At 37.6% G+C, this 17,919-nt stretch overlaps 1 protein-coding gene and 1 long non-coding RNA gene across 5 annotated transcripts in view; one reads left to right on the plus strand and one right to left on the minus strand.

Annotated features, from left to right (window-relative positions):
• Positions 1-17,919, plus strand: part of FRMPD4 (FERM and PDZ domain containing 4) — a 608,500-nt gene that overhangs the window by 178,722 nt on the left and 411,859 nt on the right. Inside the window, exon 1 of one of the 4 annotated variants that reach the window (XM_073614852.1) lies at positions 6,611-7,333. The exons of the other annotated variants lie outside the window; for them this stretch is intronic. The gene's annotated coding sequence lies outside the window, so the exon portion shown is untranslated. Of the gene's footprint in view, positions 1-6,610; positions 7,334-17,919 lie in introns of those variants that run through there. 4 annotated transcript variants of the gene reach the window in all.
• Positions 1-17,919, minus strand: part of LOC141127944 (uncharacterized) — an 88,983-nt gene that overhangs the window by 26,570 nt on the left and 44,494 nt on the right. The window contains exon 3 of the long non-coding RNA XR_012241614.1: positions 5,048-5,258. This is a non-coding gene — a long non-coding RNA (uncharacterized lncRNA). The remainder of the gene's footprint in view (positions 1-5,047; positions 5,259-17,919) is intronic.

Here is a 17,919-nt window from a genome sequence, read left to right on the forward strand (position 1 = left end):
CTGAGATTTCAGACTTAACTAATTTGTCAAAAACAAATTGCACATATCTAGTGTATATGAGTGGTGTATGCCTGATTTTGGCAGGCATGCTGATTGTACACCTGTGGGCTGGCTTCATAATCTGCCCAGGGATAGAGCTCAGGGCTCCCACTTGGAGACAGCTCCACCCAGGCAGTCTGGCTGAGGAGTCAGGAGGACTCTGCCCTACAGACACGAGGTCTATGTTTGAGTGTCAGGAGGACACCTATGTTCTCTAGGAGAGAGAGACTGCAGCTGGCAGCGTGAGCATACGCTCTGAGGAGCTATCCTAAGGCCTAGGCGTGAGGCTTGAAGCAGCGGTGCTGCAAATGAGTAAGCCCAGAGGCTGAATGCGTGAACAATACAGTCATGGTGGAACCCCCTGTGATGCGAGAGAAATTGCTGTTATTTCTTTGAATTTTGTTTCCTTTTTAATACAAGCGGGCTGCCATGCCTTTAACCACTTGCTTACTGGGCACTTAAACCCCCTTCCTGCCCAGACCAATTTTCAGCTTTCAGCGCTGTAACACTGAATGACAATTGCGCGGTCATGCAATATTGTACCCAAATTAATTTTTTTATCATTTTTTTCCCCACAATAGAGCTTTCTTTTGGTGGTATTTAATCACTGCTGGGTTTTTCATTTTTTGGTAAAAAAATGGAAAAAAGAAGAAAATTTGGGAAAAAAAAGCAAAATTTTGCTTTTAAAAAAGTTTTATATTTTATTATAATATTTTGCAAACAGGTCATTTTTCTCCTTCATTGATGTACGCTGATGAGGCTGCACTAATGAGCACTTATGGGCTGCACTGATGGGCACTGTTAGGCTGTACTGATGGGCACTGATAAGGCGGCACTGGTGGACACTGATAGGTGGCAATGGTGGGCACTGATGAGGTAAGACTGGTGGGCATTGATAGGTAGCATTGGTGGGCACTGAGCGGTAGCACTGAGGGGTAGCACTGATAGGTGGCACTGATGGGTGGGAGTAATGGGCACTGATGGGTGCCAATGATGGGCACTGGTAGGTGGCACTGATGGGCACTGATTGGCACCACTGGTGGGCATTGATAGGTGGCACTGGTGGGCATTGATAGGTGGCACTGATTGGTGGCACTGATATGCACTGGTGGGCACTGATTGGTGGCACTGATATGCGCTGGTGGGCACTGGCATATGGCACTGGCAGGCAGCACTGGTGGGCACAGATGAGGTGGATGTGGCTCTTCTTCTTTAGTTACTAATTTCTGATCTTCTGTTTACATCACGTGATCAGCTGTCATTGGCTGACAGGTGATCACATGGTAAGGGGCCATAATCACCCGAATCTCATTGACTCAGTGATCACAGAGCATGCCGCAAAGAGTGTGCAAAGGGGAGGATGTCAAATGATGGCATCCCGGCAATGTAGGTCCATGCTATAGCCATCATTTGGCTATAGCGCGGACGCGAGCAGTTAAAGTCAAGTCTGGACTGACACGTGTTGCTGAAATCGCATGCACCTCTAGAGTCTAAACATCTTACAATGTACTGTATATTTCTTTTCATTCATTCATGTATTTATTTATTTATTTATTGGTGGACCTTCCATACTTCTGTATGACCCTATCTATACAATGGGAAAACTAAGAAATGAATATGTACTACTCACACTGCAGCTAAAAGATATCTCTTATTTACAACAAGGTATTTTGATTATCTATGGGTCTTGCTCGTTAATATGTCTTTCTTTGAAATAGTTAACATGACTATATATTATTTTTGTAATGTACACACTATATAACAGTGGAAAAATGTTGCGTAAATATAACTAAAAGCAAATATAAATAAACAAAATATATAATGGAATACCACAACATGACTTAAATGTGTGCAAAATGCTGCTAGCACAATACACAAACAAGTGCTAAACCGTGAAGGTGAGCAACAACCTTATGGCCGCTCCATTGCACAAATGTTTAATCTCTCGTGTAAGATGTATAAGGATGAAGGACTAATGATTTTAGACACTTATTTTTGTGTGAGATATCACAGATTTATGGACATTTGTGTGATGGAATGACCATAAGGTTGTTGCTCCCGTTCATGTATGTCAACTGACAGTAATTTTTTTTTAATCTGTCACAGCCAACAGACCAACTCTGAGTTGGCATACAGAGAGATGGCAGTCATCTCAGTGGGGTATTATATGTGCTAGAAAGCTATCATGAATGTGACAGCTTCTGGCACAGGTCTCATGGTTGCTAGGATGCTGACAGCCACCAACTTTCTAACAACCGATGACCCATCATCACCCCCCCACCCAAATGCCCTCTGGGAGATTCCCTGGCCCATGGTTGAATGTAATCAAAGGGACAGGGGATGCTTGCAGACATTATTATCCAAATGTGGCAATGCCCTTTTTGGGTAAAGACAGGAATCTCCAAGCCAAAAGCTGAATGAGGACAGGAATGCGTCATTGTTTTCTATGATGCTGTGCACAGCCGACAGCATCTTAGCAACCAATGATGCTGTACTACTGGGGTTGAACAAACACTGAGGATAGAAGTGTCCATGCTATGGACACTTTGACCTCATTGCTGCCCCACCATACCGTTAATGAACCTGGCTCCAAAAGCTACATGAATACGTAGCAGGCACTGGCATTTCTTGTGGCATAAGAGAATTCGAAAAAGTGTTGTAAACAGTATATGTATATTTCAAATGTATTTACAGGTCCACTGTGAACATAAAACATTCTAAAAAGATCTGAAATATGATATTGCAATGTTTCCTTTTATTTATTACTGAGCACAAGATTATATATTTTAGAGCTTTATTCAGGTCTGATTTACTGAAGTGTGAAGTAAAGTACAGTGAAATGAAATTGTGTTCACTTCAAAAATCTAATCAGGTGCAGGGGCAGGTTGATCTCTTATAAATTCCCAAGTTCACGATTATTCATTTGAAGTCAACACACCTTTAATTTATTTCACCTCACTTGACACTTTAAAAAAACAGACCTTGTATCTTATATGCCTTACCCCTGTTGTCTATAAATAAAAATCTGGCAGTTACGTATCTCAACACAATTGGTCTGATTTACTAAACGATTTGAAATTGCTCATACAATAAAATGTGTGAAAATCCACTTCAATTATCCAAACATGTACAGATGATAAGAAAAAATATGGATTTTCACACATCTGGATAATTGAAGTGGATGTTCACACATTTTATTGTGTGAAAATTCTCACACCCTTTTTTAAATCAACCTCTTTATGCCTGCTATGTGCTCCTCAGCGTTAATTCTAGACTTCTATACATAAAGTATATTTGTTTTTGCTACCCTAGCAGCGGTACCTTCAGAGTGAATTATTAGAGCTGTGCAGGATGCATAAATGATACAAGCAAAAAAGATGAATGGTCCAGTGATTACAGCTATGCAATGTTTTCTGTTTAAAAGTGATATGTCTCTTAGATTGTAAGCTCTAACGAGAGCAGGGCCCACTGATTCCTCCTGTATTGAATTGTATTGTAACTGTACTGTCTGCCCTTGTGTTGTAAAGCGCTGCGCAAACTATTGGCGCTATATAAATCATGTATTATAATAATAATAATAATAATAATAATAATAATAATAATAATATGTGGTGTCACTTCTCTCTAAAGGAAACCATAAAAGGTCAGATTTACTGTACTAAAACAGCCTTTTTCACTCTTGGTGAATTGAATATGTGTTCTCATCACCTTTTCATGTGTATTGGGAATATAAAAAAATAAAAAAAAAACATAATAGCTCCTCTTGTTTAGACCCACATAGGTTCATTTAACCTATATTGTACCAGCTCAAAAAATGTAAATGGAACTCCAGCCAAAAATGATAAAATCACCTTTCCAAGGTTACCTTGTATATGCACATTGATATTATGCTCTTTTTCATGGTCTTAAATGACATAAAGCTGTTACCTGGTTCCCCTAAATATGTCCTTATTTTGTGTGCCAGGCCAACAGTGCTATTCAGCCTCTAATCTAGGCTGATCCCCCTAGGATAGTTGGTACGTGCAAGCTGTGCTTCAATGCACATGCACTTTAACTCTACTGAGCTCTAACACCCTCATCTATTCTAATGTGTATGTATCAGCACTGCTCAGTCTCAGCCAGTGCACATGTGCTCTAAGGCCTCATGCACACTGGACGTTATAATAACGTTATAAAAACGCCAGTAACTTTGCAGTGAGTTTTCAACATTTTTCAGCATTTTTGCAATAGCATCTTTTTAGCAGTTTTTAGCGTTTTCAGCAGTTTTTAGCGTTAGCTTTTTTTGTTTTTCTTTAAATTAATGAGATTAAAAATGTTAAAAAACACAGGGAAAAACTCTTCTCAGAACGCACTCGTTTTTTTCTTTTTGCAGACCAAATACCCCCCTGCCAAAAACTGTTGAGAACAGCCTATGTGTGCATGGACACATAAGCTAACATTATGGGGAGTTTATTGACTGTAGAAAAAAACATCTGACACCAAAAACAACAGCTGTAAAAACGCCAGTATGCATGAGGCCTAAGTCTACTGAGCTCTGACACCGCTGTCTAGTGCGCATGCACTGACGTTCTTTACCGAGCAACTAAAAATGTTGGATTTTCCTACCCCTTTTAGTCCTTTTCAGTCCATGTGACAATGATCTCCAGTTCAAATATAGGGGTGAAGCTCTCCATCAGGGGCACAGACAGCAGTAAAAACAGAAACAAAGGATAATTAGGTAGCAAAAAGATGGCAGGGGATCTAACCTCATGGCATTCTATCCAAAGCTAAAAATAAAAAAGTTAGATACGATTTAAAGAAGTAGAAGGAAAGGCTAATAACAAACTGACATTTAAATCTTCCCCCATCTTTTCTCCTACATTATGAAATATATAATATATATATATATATATATATATATATATATATATATATATATATAAATAGATAGATAGATAGATAGATAGATAGATAGATAGATAGATAGATAGATAGATTTATATATATTCCATTGTTCCATTGTAAATACCTTTTTTAGTGTTTTTTTTTTCCATTTGTCCACACAGCTCCACTCCTTCTCTTTCCTTTTGATGGAGTTACTGTGGCTGATGGGAGGCGATTTTCTCTTTTGATGACTAGTGCAGTGAATTCTGGCGGGTAATGTAGCTGCACTATTCAATTTATCCTCATTGTCGACCTACTGTATCACAGAGAGGAGCTGAAGCTTTGGGCTCATGTGGCTGCAAAGAAGAAAAAACTCTAAACATGTATTTACACTGCAAGTGAACATTTAAATGTTGGTCTGTTATGTAGCTTTTCTTGCTATTTTAAGATTAAATTTATCACTAAAAAGAAATCGTGATACTGGGGTCGATTCACTAAAATTTACCGCATTCAATAACACAGTCACATGGCTTATTTGCATAAATTGTTGCATGCAGTAAATAAAGTCCAATTCACAAAGAAAATCAGTATGCTGTATTTTCCTGCAAAATGAAAAATGTGCTAGTAAATATTGTTTAAAAACCAAGCGGTAAGCTCTTAAGTCCAATTCACAAATGGAACAGAGAGTAAAAAAACATGCGATATCTATCACCAGGGTTTTGCTGACGGTATCACATGCAAAAACAATCCCCTCTTGTTGATCTATATTGCTTTCAAGGGTTTTAACAAACTTGTTTGCAGATTCCTACCTTTTTTGTTTTGAAGAAATAGCTGTTTGTTTCCCCATGTTCTTTAAAGATTCTGAGCAGGAGGGACTGGTTCATCAATGTTCTGATGAGAAAAGTTACAGTGTTGGAATCCCTTTAGAAGTATTTAACCCTTGGGAAATATCTCACCAAAAGCAATTTTCCTATTGCAGGGGGTGCCTAAGATTTGACCTGTATCTTGTCAAATCAGTGAGCCGAGCACAAGCAGAAAATTTTAATTTCTGGTGGAGGTTGTGTACACTGTTTGCCATATTCTAGATTGTAAACTCTAACGAGCAGGGCCCTCTGATCCCTCCTGTATTGAATTGTATTGTAACTGTACTGTCTCCCCCGATGTTGCAAAGCGCTGCGCAAACTGTTGGCGCTATATAAATCCTGTATAATATTAATAATAATAATAATATTGCATTGAATTATAAAGAAAAAAACAGTGACTGCAGACTGAAAAGGAAAAATAATTATCAATAGCATTAAATTACAATGAGCCTTGGTCTATCAATTATATATGTTATATATTTTTTTCATTTGTTATATTTTATTTCTCACAAAAGTGGAGTTACCTCTTAAGATAAGTGATACAAATAATACAGTTTTTACAAATTTTAAGTATTCTTTATCCCTATAACTCCTCAATACATATCATAAACATTTAAAGTCCTTTATTTTAATGTCTCAACTGTGGACAGATCTCCAAAATCCTTAAAAGTCTGCTTCTCTAATGATCTAGGACTGTTCATTGTAAAGAATGGGAAGCAGTAATTGGGAAGGTAATATCAGACTGTGAAATTCAACAGCATGCCTGTAATGAGAGCTCATTGGGAATGCAGTCCTGGCTGTTTCAGCATTAAGCATTCTCCTCATGTTTCACATAAATGCATCCTGTCCTCATGAGAGGATGGGCAGTGCATTGCTCTTCCTCATTCAAAGTGAATGTTAAGCTAAAGGAAAATTCAGCTGATACAGAACAGACCGAAATGTTTTCAAGCTTTAAAAGGCAAATAGATTAAGTTGTCATTCTTTTTTTTGTTCTATGTCTTGTTCCGAGCTGAGGATTTGGAGTTAGGCATAGTTAGTTTTTTTTTTCTCCTGCTAGAATTATGGACTGCAGTATTGCGTGATCTACCTGATGGAGGCTAGGAGTACAACACCAAAACAGCATAACTCTCTAAACTGGAGCTTATATTGCTGGATCAGCTAACGCAGCTTCTACCTTCCACTTTTTAATGCAAAGCGTTGACTGAAGATCAGAACAAAGGCTTTGCTGAAATCAAATTAAACCAAATTTGAACTTTTTTTTTTTTATATACGATAGCCTCCTATATTTTTGAAGTATTGTGTCTTATATGCTGCGAAGGCAGAAGCTTGGACTTTGTCACAGCCCAGAAAGCATTTGATTTACTGTGAATGGGGAGATGCAGCATCAGCAGCGGTATCAGAGAGGGGAGACAGAGGAGAGCCTTGAATGTGAACTTGACATGTTTATCCACAATGTGTTCAAAGGGAGCTGCAGAGTTCAGAGCCAGCTACCCCTCTCTCTGTGAGCCGCAGACTAATCTTTACTCCTAGACTCCTGGGACAGGCACAGCAAACAGCCAGTAAAAAAGGTAAGTTTTACAATTATTCCGCAAGCTTTTCCATTTGTAGTCAGGTAGTGTGACAATGCACATTTCTAGAAGAAGCTATTTGTCATTTCTGACAGTCGTGACATTTTCTCACACTAATGCAATAAGTAAATAAACAACATTATTATCTCATGGTGAAGCATTGCAGTATCGCAAAGAAATCTTCTAAAGCAAGCAAAATATATATTAAAAATGTATCAATATATGATTTTTTTTGTATTCTTGCTGCTTTGAATGTATTTGATGTTTTGAAGTGTTTAGGGGAAGTTGGCACTTGAAAACCATCATACATATCAAGTTCTCTGTGGCTGAATGTTTATAGGATAATTGTGAAATGTTGGTTTCCTTTTGATGGACGTTGCAATATAAGCACAAGACAAATGGCCCAGGGTCATAGATCTGTGAATGTTGCATAAATTATTTGGAATGGGAATTCAGTAGAGTAGGTTCTTATTTAGTGCTGAGATCTTTTTATTTTTAGAAGATGTTTGCTTTTTGACATCTAAGTTGATGAGAGCATTTCATCAAAAATATACTGTCCTTATAGTACAGAACATATTTTGGCAGAATTCTAACATTCAGCTTACTGAAAATCTGTTATATAACATTATGTATGTAAGAGCCAGTTTCCAATGAAATGTGTGAATGTGTTTTTATATGTTTGATCGGTCTATACAGTTAAATGAAATGTTTTACTTATTATACAAGTGCATGTTAAACAATCCGCTGGTTATGTTCATTCAATTATTAAGCCAAATGAGTGAGCCTGATTAAAAGTGTATACGGAATATGAGAATGGCGTAGAAGTATGTGCTATTACGTCATACATTTATGCAACTTTGTATTGAATTGAAATGTGCTGAATCATAAAGCTTTAACATAAAACCTCAACTTCTAAACATCTAGCAGATGCTACATAGTAATTGATTTCATTTCTAAAATTCAGTCATTCGTAAGTATTTTCGTAAGTATTGTGCGTTCTTTACTTGATGAGGCAAGGATAGTCCATAGCAGGAAGATTTACATTAATTTTGTTCTCCTAAACTGACAAAAGCTGAAGTCTCTTTTGTTGTTTTGTTGAGTAGCTGTATGTCATTGTTTTTTTCACTGTATTTTTCAACATTTTATGATATGTCTAGTAATGTGAAAAGTACAATTACTCACTAAAGCCATTGTAAAAAAAATCTTTATCTTACTAATTTGCAACATCTGCTGAAAATCTGGTTAGTTCTAAGGCATTGCATGCAAAATGTATTCCATAGTTTATTCAAGAAAAAAAAATAGGCCTCTTGATTGGTTACAGTATGCCAACCTTATTACTTATAGCACATCATCAGTCATCACTGTTCCTTATAGAGACAGTGGGGTGCTAGAAAATCAATGGTTTGGTTACATGCGTAATAGATTTTTAAAACAATATCCCAATATGTTTGTTTCATTGCTAAGTATTTACTTGCTGTGCTTAAGATTTTCTTGTCAGTAAGAGCTGGTATGTGTTACTAGACTTGTTTGTTTTCTATCACTCTATGTGATTGTGGGGGGACTTTGAAACAGGAATAGCATACAAGGAAAGCATACAAGGAAATCCACAAACATCTTGCTACTGAAAAAGTTGTGCATGGAGAAGTGCTCCCTAGTACCTGACACCCTTATGGGGGATATTTACTAAAACTGGTGCACCCAGATTTTGGTGCTGATGTGTATAGTTTGACAATAAATCCCTGAGCTATGGCCAGGCCTTGCTTTTAATGAGTGTCCACACCTGACCCCTCCCCACTCTATCCAAAACATAAAATAATTCCTTTACATACACTTTTGATAATTTTTTTTTCTGGGGCTTAAAGGTTGGTTTACAGGTTCTGAACCATTGTGTACTCCAGAGGGATTTTAGGGGCAGGGGGTTCATCTGCATGATAACTTAAAAAAAATGTAAATAGTAAATCATGATCTAAGCTAGTTTTTTTAATAGGTATAAACATGCACACATTTGTGGACAGTTAAAATATGATGGCTGACAATTACGTGGTAAACATTAGTCTTTTAAGAGTGTTAAGTTGGCCATAGATGGTGCTCATCTGCATGACATTTGCATGGATTAATCTGCATGATAATGTAAAACATATATAAATAGTAAATCATAAGCAAAGCTAGTTTTTAATTGGTATAAACTTGTACACAACTTTGGACACTTAAGATATTATGGATGATGATTACTTGGTGAACATTAGCCTTTAAAGACTGTTAAGTCAGCCATAGATGATGCAACTGTCTTTTCTGTAACTACAGGAAATAAATTCACTCAATTCCCCCATCACCACAGTCAGTTTTGATGGCAGAATCCCTCCCAATGAGCTATTGTGGTCTTCCAGTGGGGGGGGGGGGGTCTCCTCTGCCGGGAGAACACACTGTGATTATTACTAGTGCTGAAAGCCACTTTTAGTTTTTAGTGTTGGCATCCATTTTGGCACTTGTGTCCTGGTGCTGAGTACACTAAAGCACTTACCTAACATTTAAGACTAACCTAAACCTTAACAAGTCCCAGAAACAGGTCCTTAACATTTACTCTCTATCCTTAATCCTAGTCCTGCTCACTTGACTAAAAAACATCAGTGGTCACATGACTCTGCAGTCTTTTCTCCTTTTTGTTTACACACAGCGGGGTCCTTTTTTGGGTGTCCATGTCAATTCCAGCATGACGATGACCCTTCCTTTTGGCTGTCCCCTCAGGATTCAGATAAGGTATGATGTCAGTGTGAGGGGACAATAGGGGATTGGACAGTTAGGGATCATCTGCGGATCTAGTGGTCCCAGCACCCATAAATGGCCCAGTCGGTCCTTCAACATGTAAGAGCAACTTAAAACCTTGCACGATGGGTTAGAGGGGGGTAGGAGGATAAAGTGGGAGGGGGTTCATAATTTACATGGAATGGGGCTTTAAACTCCAATCTTTCTGCAGTAATCCATGACTATCACCTTGCAATACTCTACTACTGATCTAATACATTGAAAATTATTTTTACATCAAATTATATAATTTATAAGGCCTACAGAAAGTAATGGCATTATTGTTTTAAAATAACTCAAGGTTACCTAAAATCGCACTTAGGTATGGACAGTTTTTGACCTATGTATCTACTATTGTCATAACTAACATTTCTTGCTACCAGTACTACTACCACTACTGTTAACAAGGCTCTTTTCCTATTGAACTCAGTGCACCCTTTTCAGGTACAATTACAGTATATTGCAAGGGACCTTGTATACTGTTATGAGTAACACAAATAACCTGTATCTCAAGATAAACGTTGATAAATACAGACAAATTTGTTCTATCAAGGCCCAGTCAGGCTCAATGAAACTTTATAGAAGGAGTATTCATTTTCATGGTCTAAATGAACAAAAAAAATGCATATTTGTCATGTGGAATAAGTAAGTGTACCTCTACATTTACCACTTCCATGAAATTAGAATCAGGTGTTCCAGATTAGATGCCAATTAAAGGAAACCTCTTTAGGGAGTATGCAGGAGACACCAGCCTTTTAAATTTCAAATATCTAGAGCCTGGTTTTCTTTTTTGGTATTGACATATGCAGTGTCATGCCAAGATAACTAGAGCTCTCTAAGGCCCCCGACAATGAAGACTGCATATGAGTTTGCCAAGGGATTGAAATTGATCTCAAATGTTCCATTATAAGAAAAAAAATCTAAAGGTGGCACAAGTATTAAAATGCTTTTAAATTGTCAAGGACTGTCTGGCACAGCAAATTCAACCAAAGAGATTACTTTTTGGTGGCAAAAGCAGTTTACAAATATTCAAAAAATTCAACACAGGGTGTTCAGGAAACTCTTGCAACAGCTGGGGTCAAAGCGCATGCATCTACATTTATAATTAAATTGCATCAATTTAATCTGCATGAGAGGTATGTTAAGGAAAAAAAAACTTTTTATCTAAAAAGAGCAGTAGAGCAAGACTACAACTGGCCATTGAACATAAAGCCAAAGACCATTCCTTGTGGTACATTGTGCTGAAGACTGCACAATCAAAGATAGACTTATCTCAGGAATAGTAAACATGTTTGCTGATGTTTGCTGAGCCTTGTACCAGCTGGTGGAAATGTTATGGTTTGAAGTTGCTTTGCTGCTTCAGGGCCTGGGCAACTCACAGTCAATAAACAGGGACGTGCGGTGAGGTCAGTGGCTAGTATCAGAGCCAGATACACACTGGTTACATACGCCATGAACGTTAGAGCAAGAACAATAATTCTAGCACTAGACCTCCTCTGTAACTCTAAACATGTAACCTGTAAAAAAAATTTTTATTTTTTTTATTCATGAAACAGTTTCTTTCCCAAAAAAATGCATTTGAAAAATTGCTACGCAAATACAGTGTAACATAAAAAGTTGCAATGACCTCCATTTAAGTTCCTAGGGTGTCTGCTAAAACAATATATATAATGTTTGGGGGTTATGAGTAATTTTCTAGCAAAAAAATTATGATTTTTACATGTAGGAGAGAAGTGTCAGAATTGACCTGGGTGGCAAAGGGTTAATTGCCATAAGTAAGTAATATACAAATGATTATTATATATTATTTTTAAGGTAATTTACTATATTTTCAAAATCTCTACTCCAGCAGGTGGCTTAACGGACACAGTAATTTCACAGTATATAGATAAATAATAAATTATTATCTTATAACATATAGCATAATAATATATGATTTAGCTTGTACCTTTTCAGCAACAGCAGATTCTCATTCTCCCTCTGTGTGAGAAAAACATGGGATTATGGGTAAATCTTATACACATAAACACATGTTTTTATCCTTCTAGTTAAGAGAGCTGGGCTGGAAGGCAGTATTTGTCTTTTAGACACATGCCCCCTTCTTGACACTGTAGTGAAAGGCCAGCCTCCACTGCAGCATTTTTATTGGACAGCTTGGGCCAATGGTATTTTACCATTGGTCGAAGACTCCAAGCTGTCCATTGAGCTCAGTGCCTCTGACAAGAAGTGATAAGAAGTGAGGAGAGGCACTGTGAGCTCATCCTCTCAGTCTGCTGCAAACTTGCATTTGTGCAGCTTGCAGCTTGCATTTAAACTGGCTGCTCTGTATTTAGCTTCTGACAGGCTGCTCAAGGAGCCCCGTATAACTTTTTTTTTTATGCTCATGACAGGTGCACGTCCCTGTCAATAAGTTAACTATATATTCTGAATGAATGAAATTGTATTCAATAAGAACGTGATGCCATCTATTGAAAAAACAGAAATGGGTATTTCTACACCATAATAATCCAAAGCAAACTATTAAATCCACCAAGGAAAGTGGCAACATGAAAAAATAGAGGATTATGGATTGCACTAGTTAAAGTCCTGATTTAATTCCCATTGTTATTTTGTGGGGGGACTTTGAAACAGGAATAGCATACATGGAAAGCATACAAGGAAATCCACAAACATCTTGCTACTGAAAAAGTTGTGCATGGAGAAGTGCTCCCTAGTACCTGACACCCTTATGGGGGATATTTACTAAAACTGGTGCACCCAGATTTTGGTGCTGATGTGTATAGTTTGACAATAAATCCCTGAGCTATGGCCAGGCCTTGCTTTTAATGAGTGTCCACACCCGACCCCTCCCCACTCTATCCAAAACATAAAATAATTCCTTTACATACACTTTTGATAATTTTTTTTTCTGGGGCTTAAAGGTTGGTTTACAGGTTCTGAACCATTGTGTACTCCAGAGGGATTTTAGGGGCAGGGGGTTCATCTGCATGATAACTTAAAAAAAATTTAAATAGTAAATCATGATCTAAGCTAGTTTTTTTAATAGGTATAAACATGCACACATTTGTGGACAGTTAAAATATGATGGCTGACAATTACGTGGTAAACATTAGGCTTTTAAGAGTGTTAAGTTGTCCATAGATGGTGCTCATCTGCATGACATTTGCATGGATTAATCTGCATGATAATGTAAAAAATATATAAATAGTAAATCATAAGCAAAGCTAGTTTTTAATTGGTATAAACTTGTACACAACTATGGACACTTAAGATATTATGGATGATGATTACTTGGTGAACATTAGCCTTTAAAGACTGTTAAGTCAGCCATAGATGATGCAACTGTCTTTTCTGTAACCACAGGTTACAGGAAATAAATTCACTCAATTCCCCCATCACCACAGTCAGTTTTGATGGCAGAATCCCTCCCAATGAGCTATTGTGGTCTTCCAGTGGGGGGGGGGGGTCTCCTCTGCCGGGAGAACACACTGTGATTATTACTAGTGCTGAAAGCCACTTTTAGTTTTTAGTGTTGGCATCCATTTTGGTACTTGTGTCCTGGTGCTGAGTACACTAAAGCACTTACCTAACATTTAAGACTAACCTACACCTTAACAAGTCCCTGAAACAGGTCCTTAACATTTACTCTCTATCCTTACTTCTAGTCCTAACCGAATTCCAAAAATCGATCCCTTAATACTTACCCCTCCCTAACACTTAACAGCAAAAATAGTCCTTTACATTTCCCAACAATTAACCTCTAAAGTTAGCCCTTCCATTCACCCCTAACACTCAAGCTATCTCCTAAATAAAACCTAATATTAAAGTCCATCTCTGGGCAAACCATGACTAAAAGTCCCCACTGCATAATATATATACACAATAGAATCTTTAAAGCGGTTGTAAACCGCTGGTCTTTTTTTGGGGGGGGGGGCCGGCAAGATAAAGGCATAATGTGCTAGTATGCATCGCTGCAGGAGCTCCCATCTTCACCCATCTTGCTTCTGGACTTGCGGACTCCGGCTCTGTGACTGGCTGGAGACCGCGATGGGTGGCCATTCCTTCAGAGCGCATGCGCCAGTGATGTCATTGGCTGCATGTAATGTAAATATCTCCTAAATGGTGCACGTTTAGGAGATATTTACACTACCTATAGGTATACCTTATTATAGGCTTACCTATAGGTAAAAGCAAAAGATGGAAGTTTACTCCTTCTTTAAGGTTTTATTATATTAATAAAAAGAATGAAAGAACTTTCTTTTCCATATCACAACATATTTCACTCTACTATAATGGCTATTGCTGTTTTTAATGTTTAATGTGTACATGTAAACAAAACCAAATAACCTTTGGTTGTGCAGCCTATAATCTCCCCTATATAGTAAATAGGGGCAGTATTTCATACAGGAACTGCGATGAATGTATTGCTAATTATTGGCTTATAGGTTACTATCTGTGATATGTTTTCTTAAAGCGGAGATCCACACAAAAATGGAACGTCCACTTTTCTGAACCCTCCCCCCCTCCGGTGTCAAATTTGGCACCTTTCAGGGGAGAGGGGGTGCAGATACCTGTATAAAACAGATATCTTCACCCACTTCCAGGCATAGACCCCCACGGGGGTCTACGCCACTTCCCGTCCCCACCCCCCCGCTGCTGGGAGACACAGGGCTCCCAGAGACAGCAGGGACCATTTGGACTGCGCAGCGAGACTCGCGCATGCGCAGTAGGGAACCAGGCAGTGAAGCCACAAGGCTTCACTTCCTGATTCCCTTAACGAAGATGGCGGCGGCAGCATCCGAGGACTGAGGGACGGTTCAGCCTCGGGTGCCGACATCGCAGGCGCCCTGGACAGGTAAGTGTCCTTATTTTAAAAGTCAGCAGCTGCAGTATTTGTAGCTGCTGCCTTAAAAAAAAAAAAATTGGCGGACCTCTGCTTTAAGTTACAGTTTGAATTCTTCAGAGTTCAAAATATAACAGTGTCTGTATCTGCTTAGCAAATTGCTGAGTGTTCTTTCTGCGGTTGTAATTTCCAAAGAAAAATATGATAGTAGGATGAAGAGTTTTAAAATGTGTTATTCACAGTAGGATCGCATACTGCATTACAATTAATAACCTTTAGACATATATAAAATCATTATTCAATTGTTCTTTCCATTTTCATTTCCAGTCAATGAATGCACCTTTTCACTATCCTTGACTTCTATTTTTAAACAGTTTTTCAGAACACAGATTCCTTCTTCAAAACTGTCCTCTCTTATTTGATAATCCATGTGACCTTTGTCTGTTATAATATGTCATTTTCTGCCTTATTTTCCACATTTTATTCTTTTGCATATAATGCTTTAGTTTACGTCATGTAAGACATGTTCAGAAACCAGTGCCTTGGTGCCTTGGGGCACAGCTTGTGCTATTTCTTCTTCAATTGTAAATTTTTATGGCAAGTAGGTGCTGTGCGAGGTGATGTGACTACAAATAATCATATAAAGTATTCGGCGTTCGTCTCCTGCATGGTCAGCAGAAGATAGCTTCTTTAAGCTGCAAGACTTTAGATTGGGCATTTCATTATCTGTCCTTGTGCTACAAGCAGAATTAATTATTTTTACTTTGTAGAGAGATGCTGCCCATTTGGTGCAGCAACATCTAGTATGCCATTACAATGTCTTATACTGCAGTACGCTATGCACAAAATAAAATAAAATGTAAATTTGATGAGAAACTTTTAAAACTTGGTATTAATTGTAATATTTATTAACCTTGTATTACAGGGAAGTCATGTTTCTCTGCACAGTTGCTTACATTTTTATTATACATAGAACATTCAGAATGGTAAATAATTTAAGGGAGAACTTGTCAATTTATAAAATCCTGCATGAGTAAAAGAAAGATAAAATGAAAGAGAGGGAATGTTTTATAGGAAAACTTATTTGTTTCATGTTCAATTTTTAATAAAGTTTATACATTTGAAACTGATGTTTTATATCTATATTTTGCTATTCATATAAAGTATTTTCAAATAAATCTGTATTACAAAGTAGACCCACTACACTGGATTCACAGAAAAATTGTTTTTTTTAGAATGACATCGCTGCAAAAGCTGGGAGAGGGAGAGGGGCAGAGGAAATACCCCTCCTTTGACTCATTGGGGATGATTTATTAAAGGAGTAGACAATGTTCACATCATAAAGTGCTCATTTGCTCAGTGTAGTGAATATGGTGAACTTTTCATGTGGTGAATCTCCATCCAAAACAACCCTGCTCAGTTGTGTGTATTTAAATTTTAGATTGAACTATTGAGCCCTGTAAACAACAGATTTAGAAGACACGGGAAAAGAAGACTAGAGCTACACCATTTGGCTTGAAATGAAAATATAAATTATTAATTAGCAATGTTTTATATTTTTCTGACCAAAACAAAATAATATTTGTTAAACTGCTATTTTTTAACCCTTACAGTAAATCATAATTAAAATGAAATATACAGTATTAAAAAGCACTATATATTCCCTTGAACTGATGTGTCTGGATATAGCAGCAGTGGTAGCAATAGTAATTGCTAGCATACTCATAACTTGAGAGGCAAATATCCCACTGATAACAAGAATACTTGTCTCTCCACCCTCATTGCAGCATTATAATAATGGATTTATATTGGATAAAGAATCTTAGGTTTATTGCATAAAGGATTTGTGATGGTTGTGGTATGTGTTAGTATCAAACCACAAATATTCTAGGTTTTGGCAGAGTGGGAAAGGATTAGAACTCCTGTTGAGTTTACTGTCCTGCTGAGAGGAAGAAAATCTGCAACAGAGACTCTTTTATACAAGACAGGGAAAAGTAGCAGTGAGGTTTAACTTTGGGGATGAGGGGGCAGGCATCCTCCCTGGCCTATGAGATGTTATCTTGATATTTTTCCTCCTTCTACTCTTAAATCAAGAAGTATGATATATATATATATATATATATATATATATATATATATATATATATATATATATATATATATACACAGTATCTCACAAAAGTGAGTACACCCCTCACATTTTTTAAATATTTTATTATATCTTCAACACTGAAGAAAGGTAGAGAGGAGATAGCGACAAGATTCTTTGATGTATATTTGATACATGCCTTTTTACTTTTTAAATATTGTAAGTGCATAATTGTAAGGGGATTCATTTTAATACACATTGCTAGTTACTGGATTACGCTATGTGCACCCTCTTCTGTTGCTTGTGATGAGCAACAACTCAGATGGAGAGATGCAGTGCTTGCTGATGGTGGTTATCTAAACACAAGCTTATGACCTAATGCTATCTGGTAAGCTCATTACCTTGGGGGAGTGTTGCACACATGGTGTGGTGACGGTGATCGACTGGAGTGAACTCTGCATGGATTTTTTCTTGTTGGACAATCTAATATTCACATTTACCCACATTTATTAAGTGGACTTTTTATTGCAATCCTAAAAATAATTGATTGATTAGCACTACTAATGTTTTGGTTTTTACTACAACATATTTCTGGTTTAGTAAACATCCCAGGTATGATACACTTTGAAACATAGGACTGCACAAGTCTGACGTCACAATCAGGATAATGGAACCAGGTTTCCTTTCAGATTGTACTTTACACTGTCATCTAGCTTTGATCAACAAACCACGCACATCCTTGTAGGTGCTGACTTTTTCTCGGTTGGTGGGATGTAGTCCAGCCCTCAAATTTTCCAATCACCTACTCGCATTTTGTGAGTGTAAAATGAGGGCTGGCGAGGAGCTGGGCTG

The sequence above is a fragment of the Aquarana catesbeiana genome, linkage group LG02 (genome assembly GCF_042186555.1).
Source record: "Aquarana catesbeiana isolate 2022-GZ linkage group LG02, ASM4218655v1, whole genome shotgun sequence".
NCBI classification, from domain to species: domain Eukaryota; kingdom Metazoa; phylum Chordata; class Amphibia; order Anura; family Ranidae; genus Aquarana; species Aquarana catesbeiana.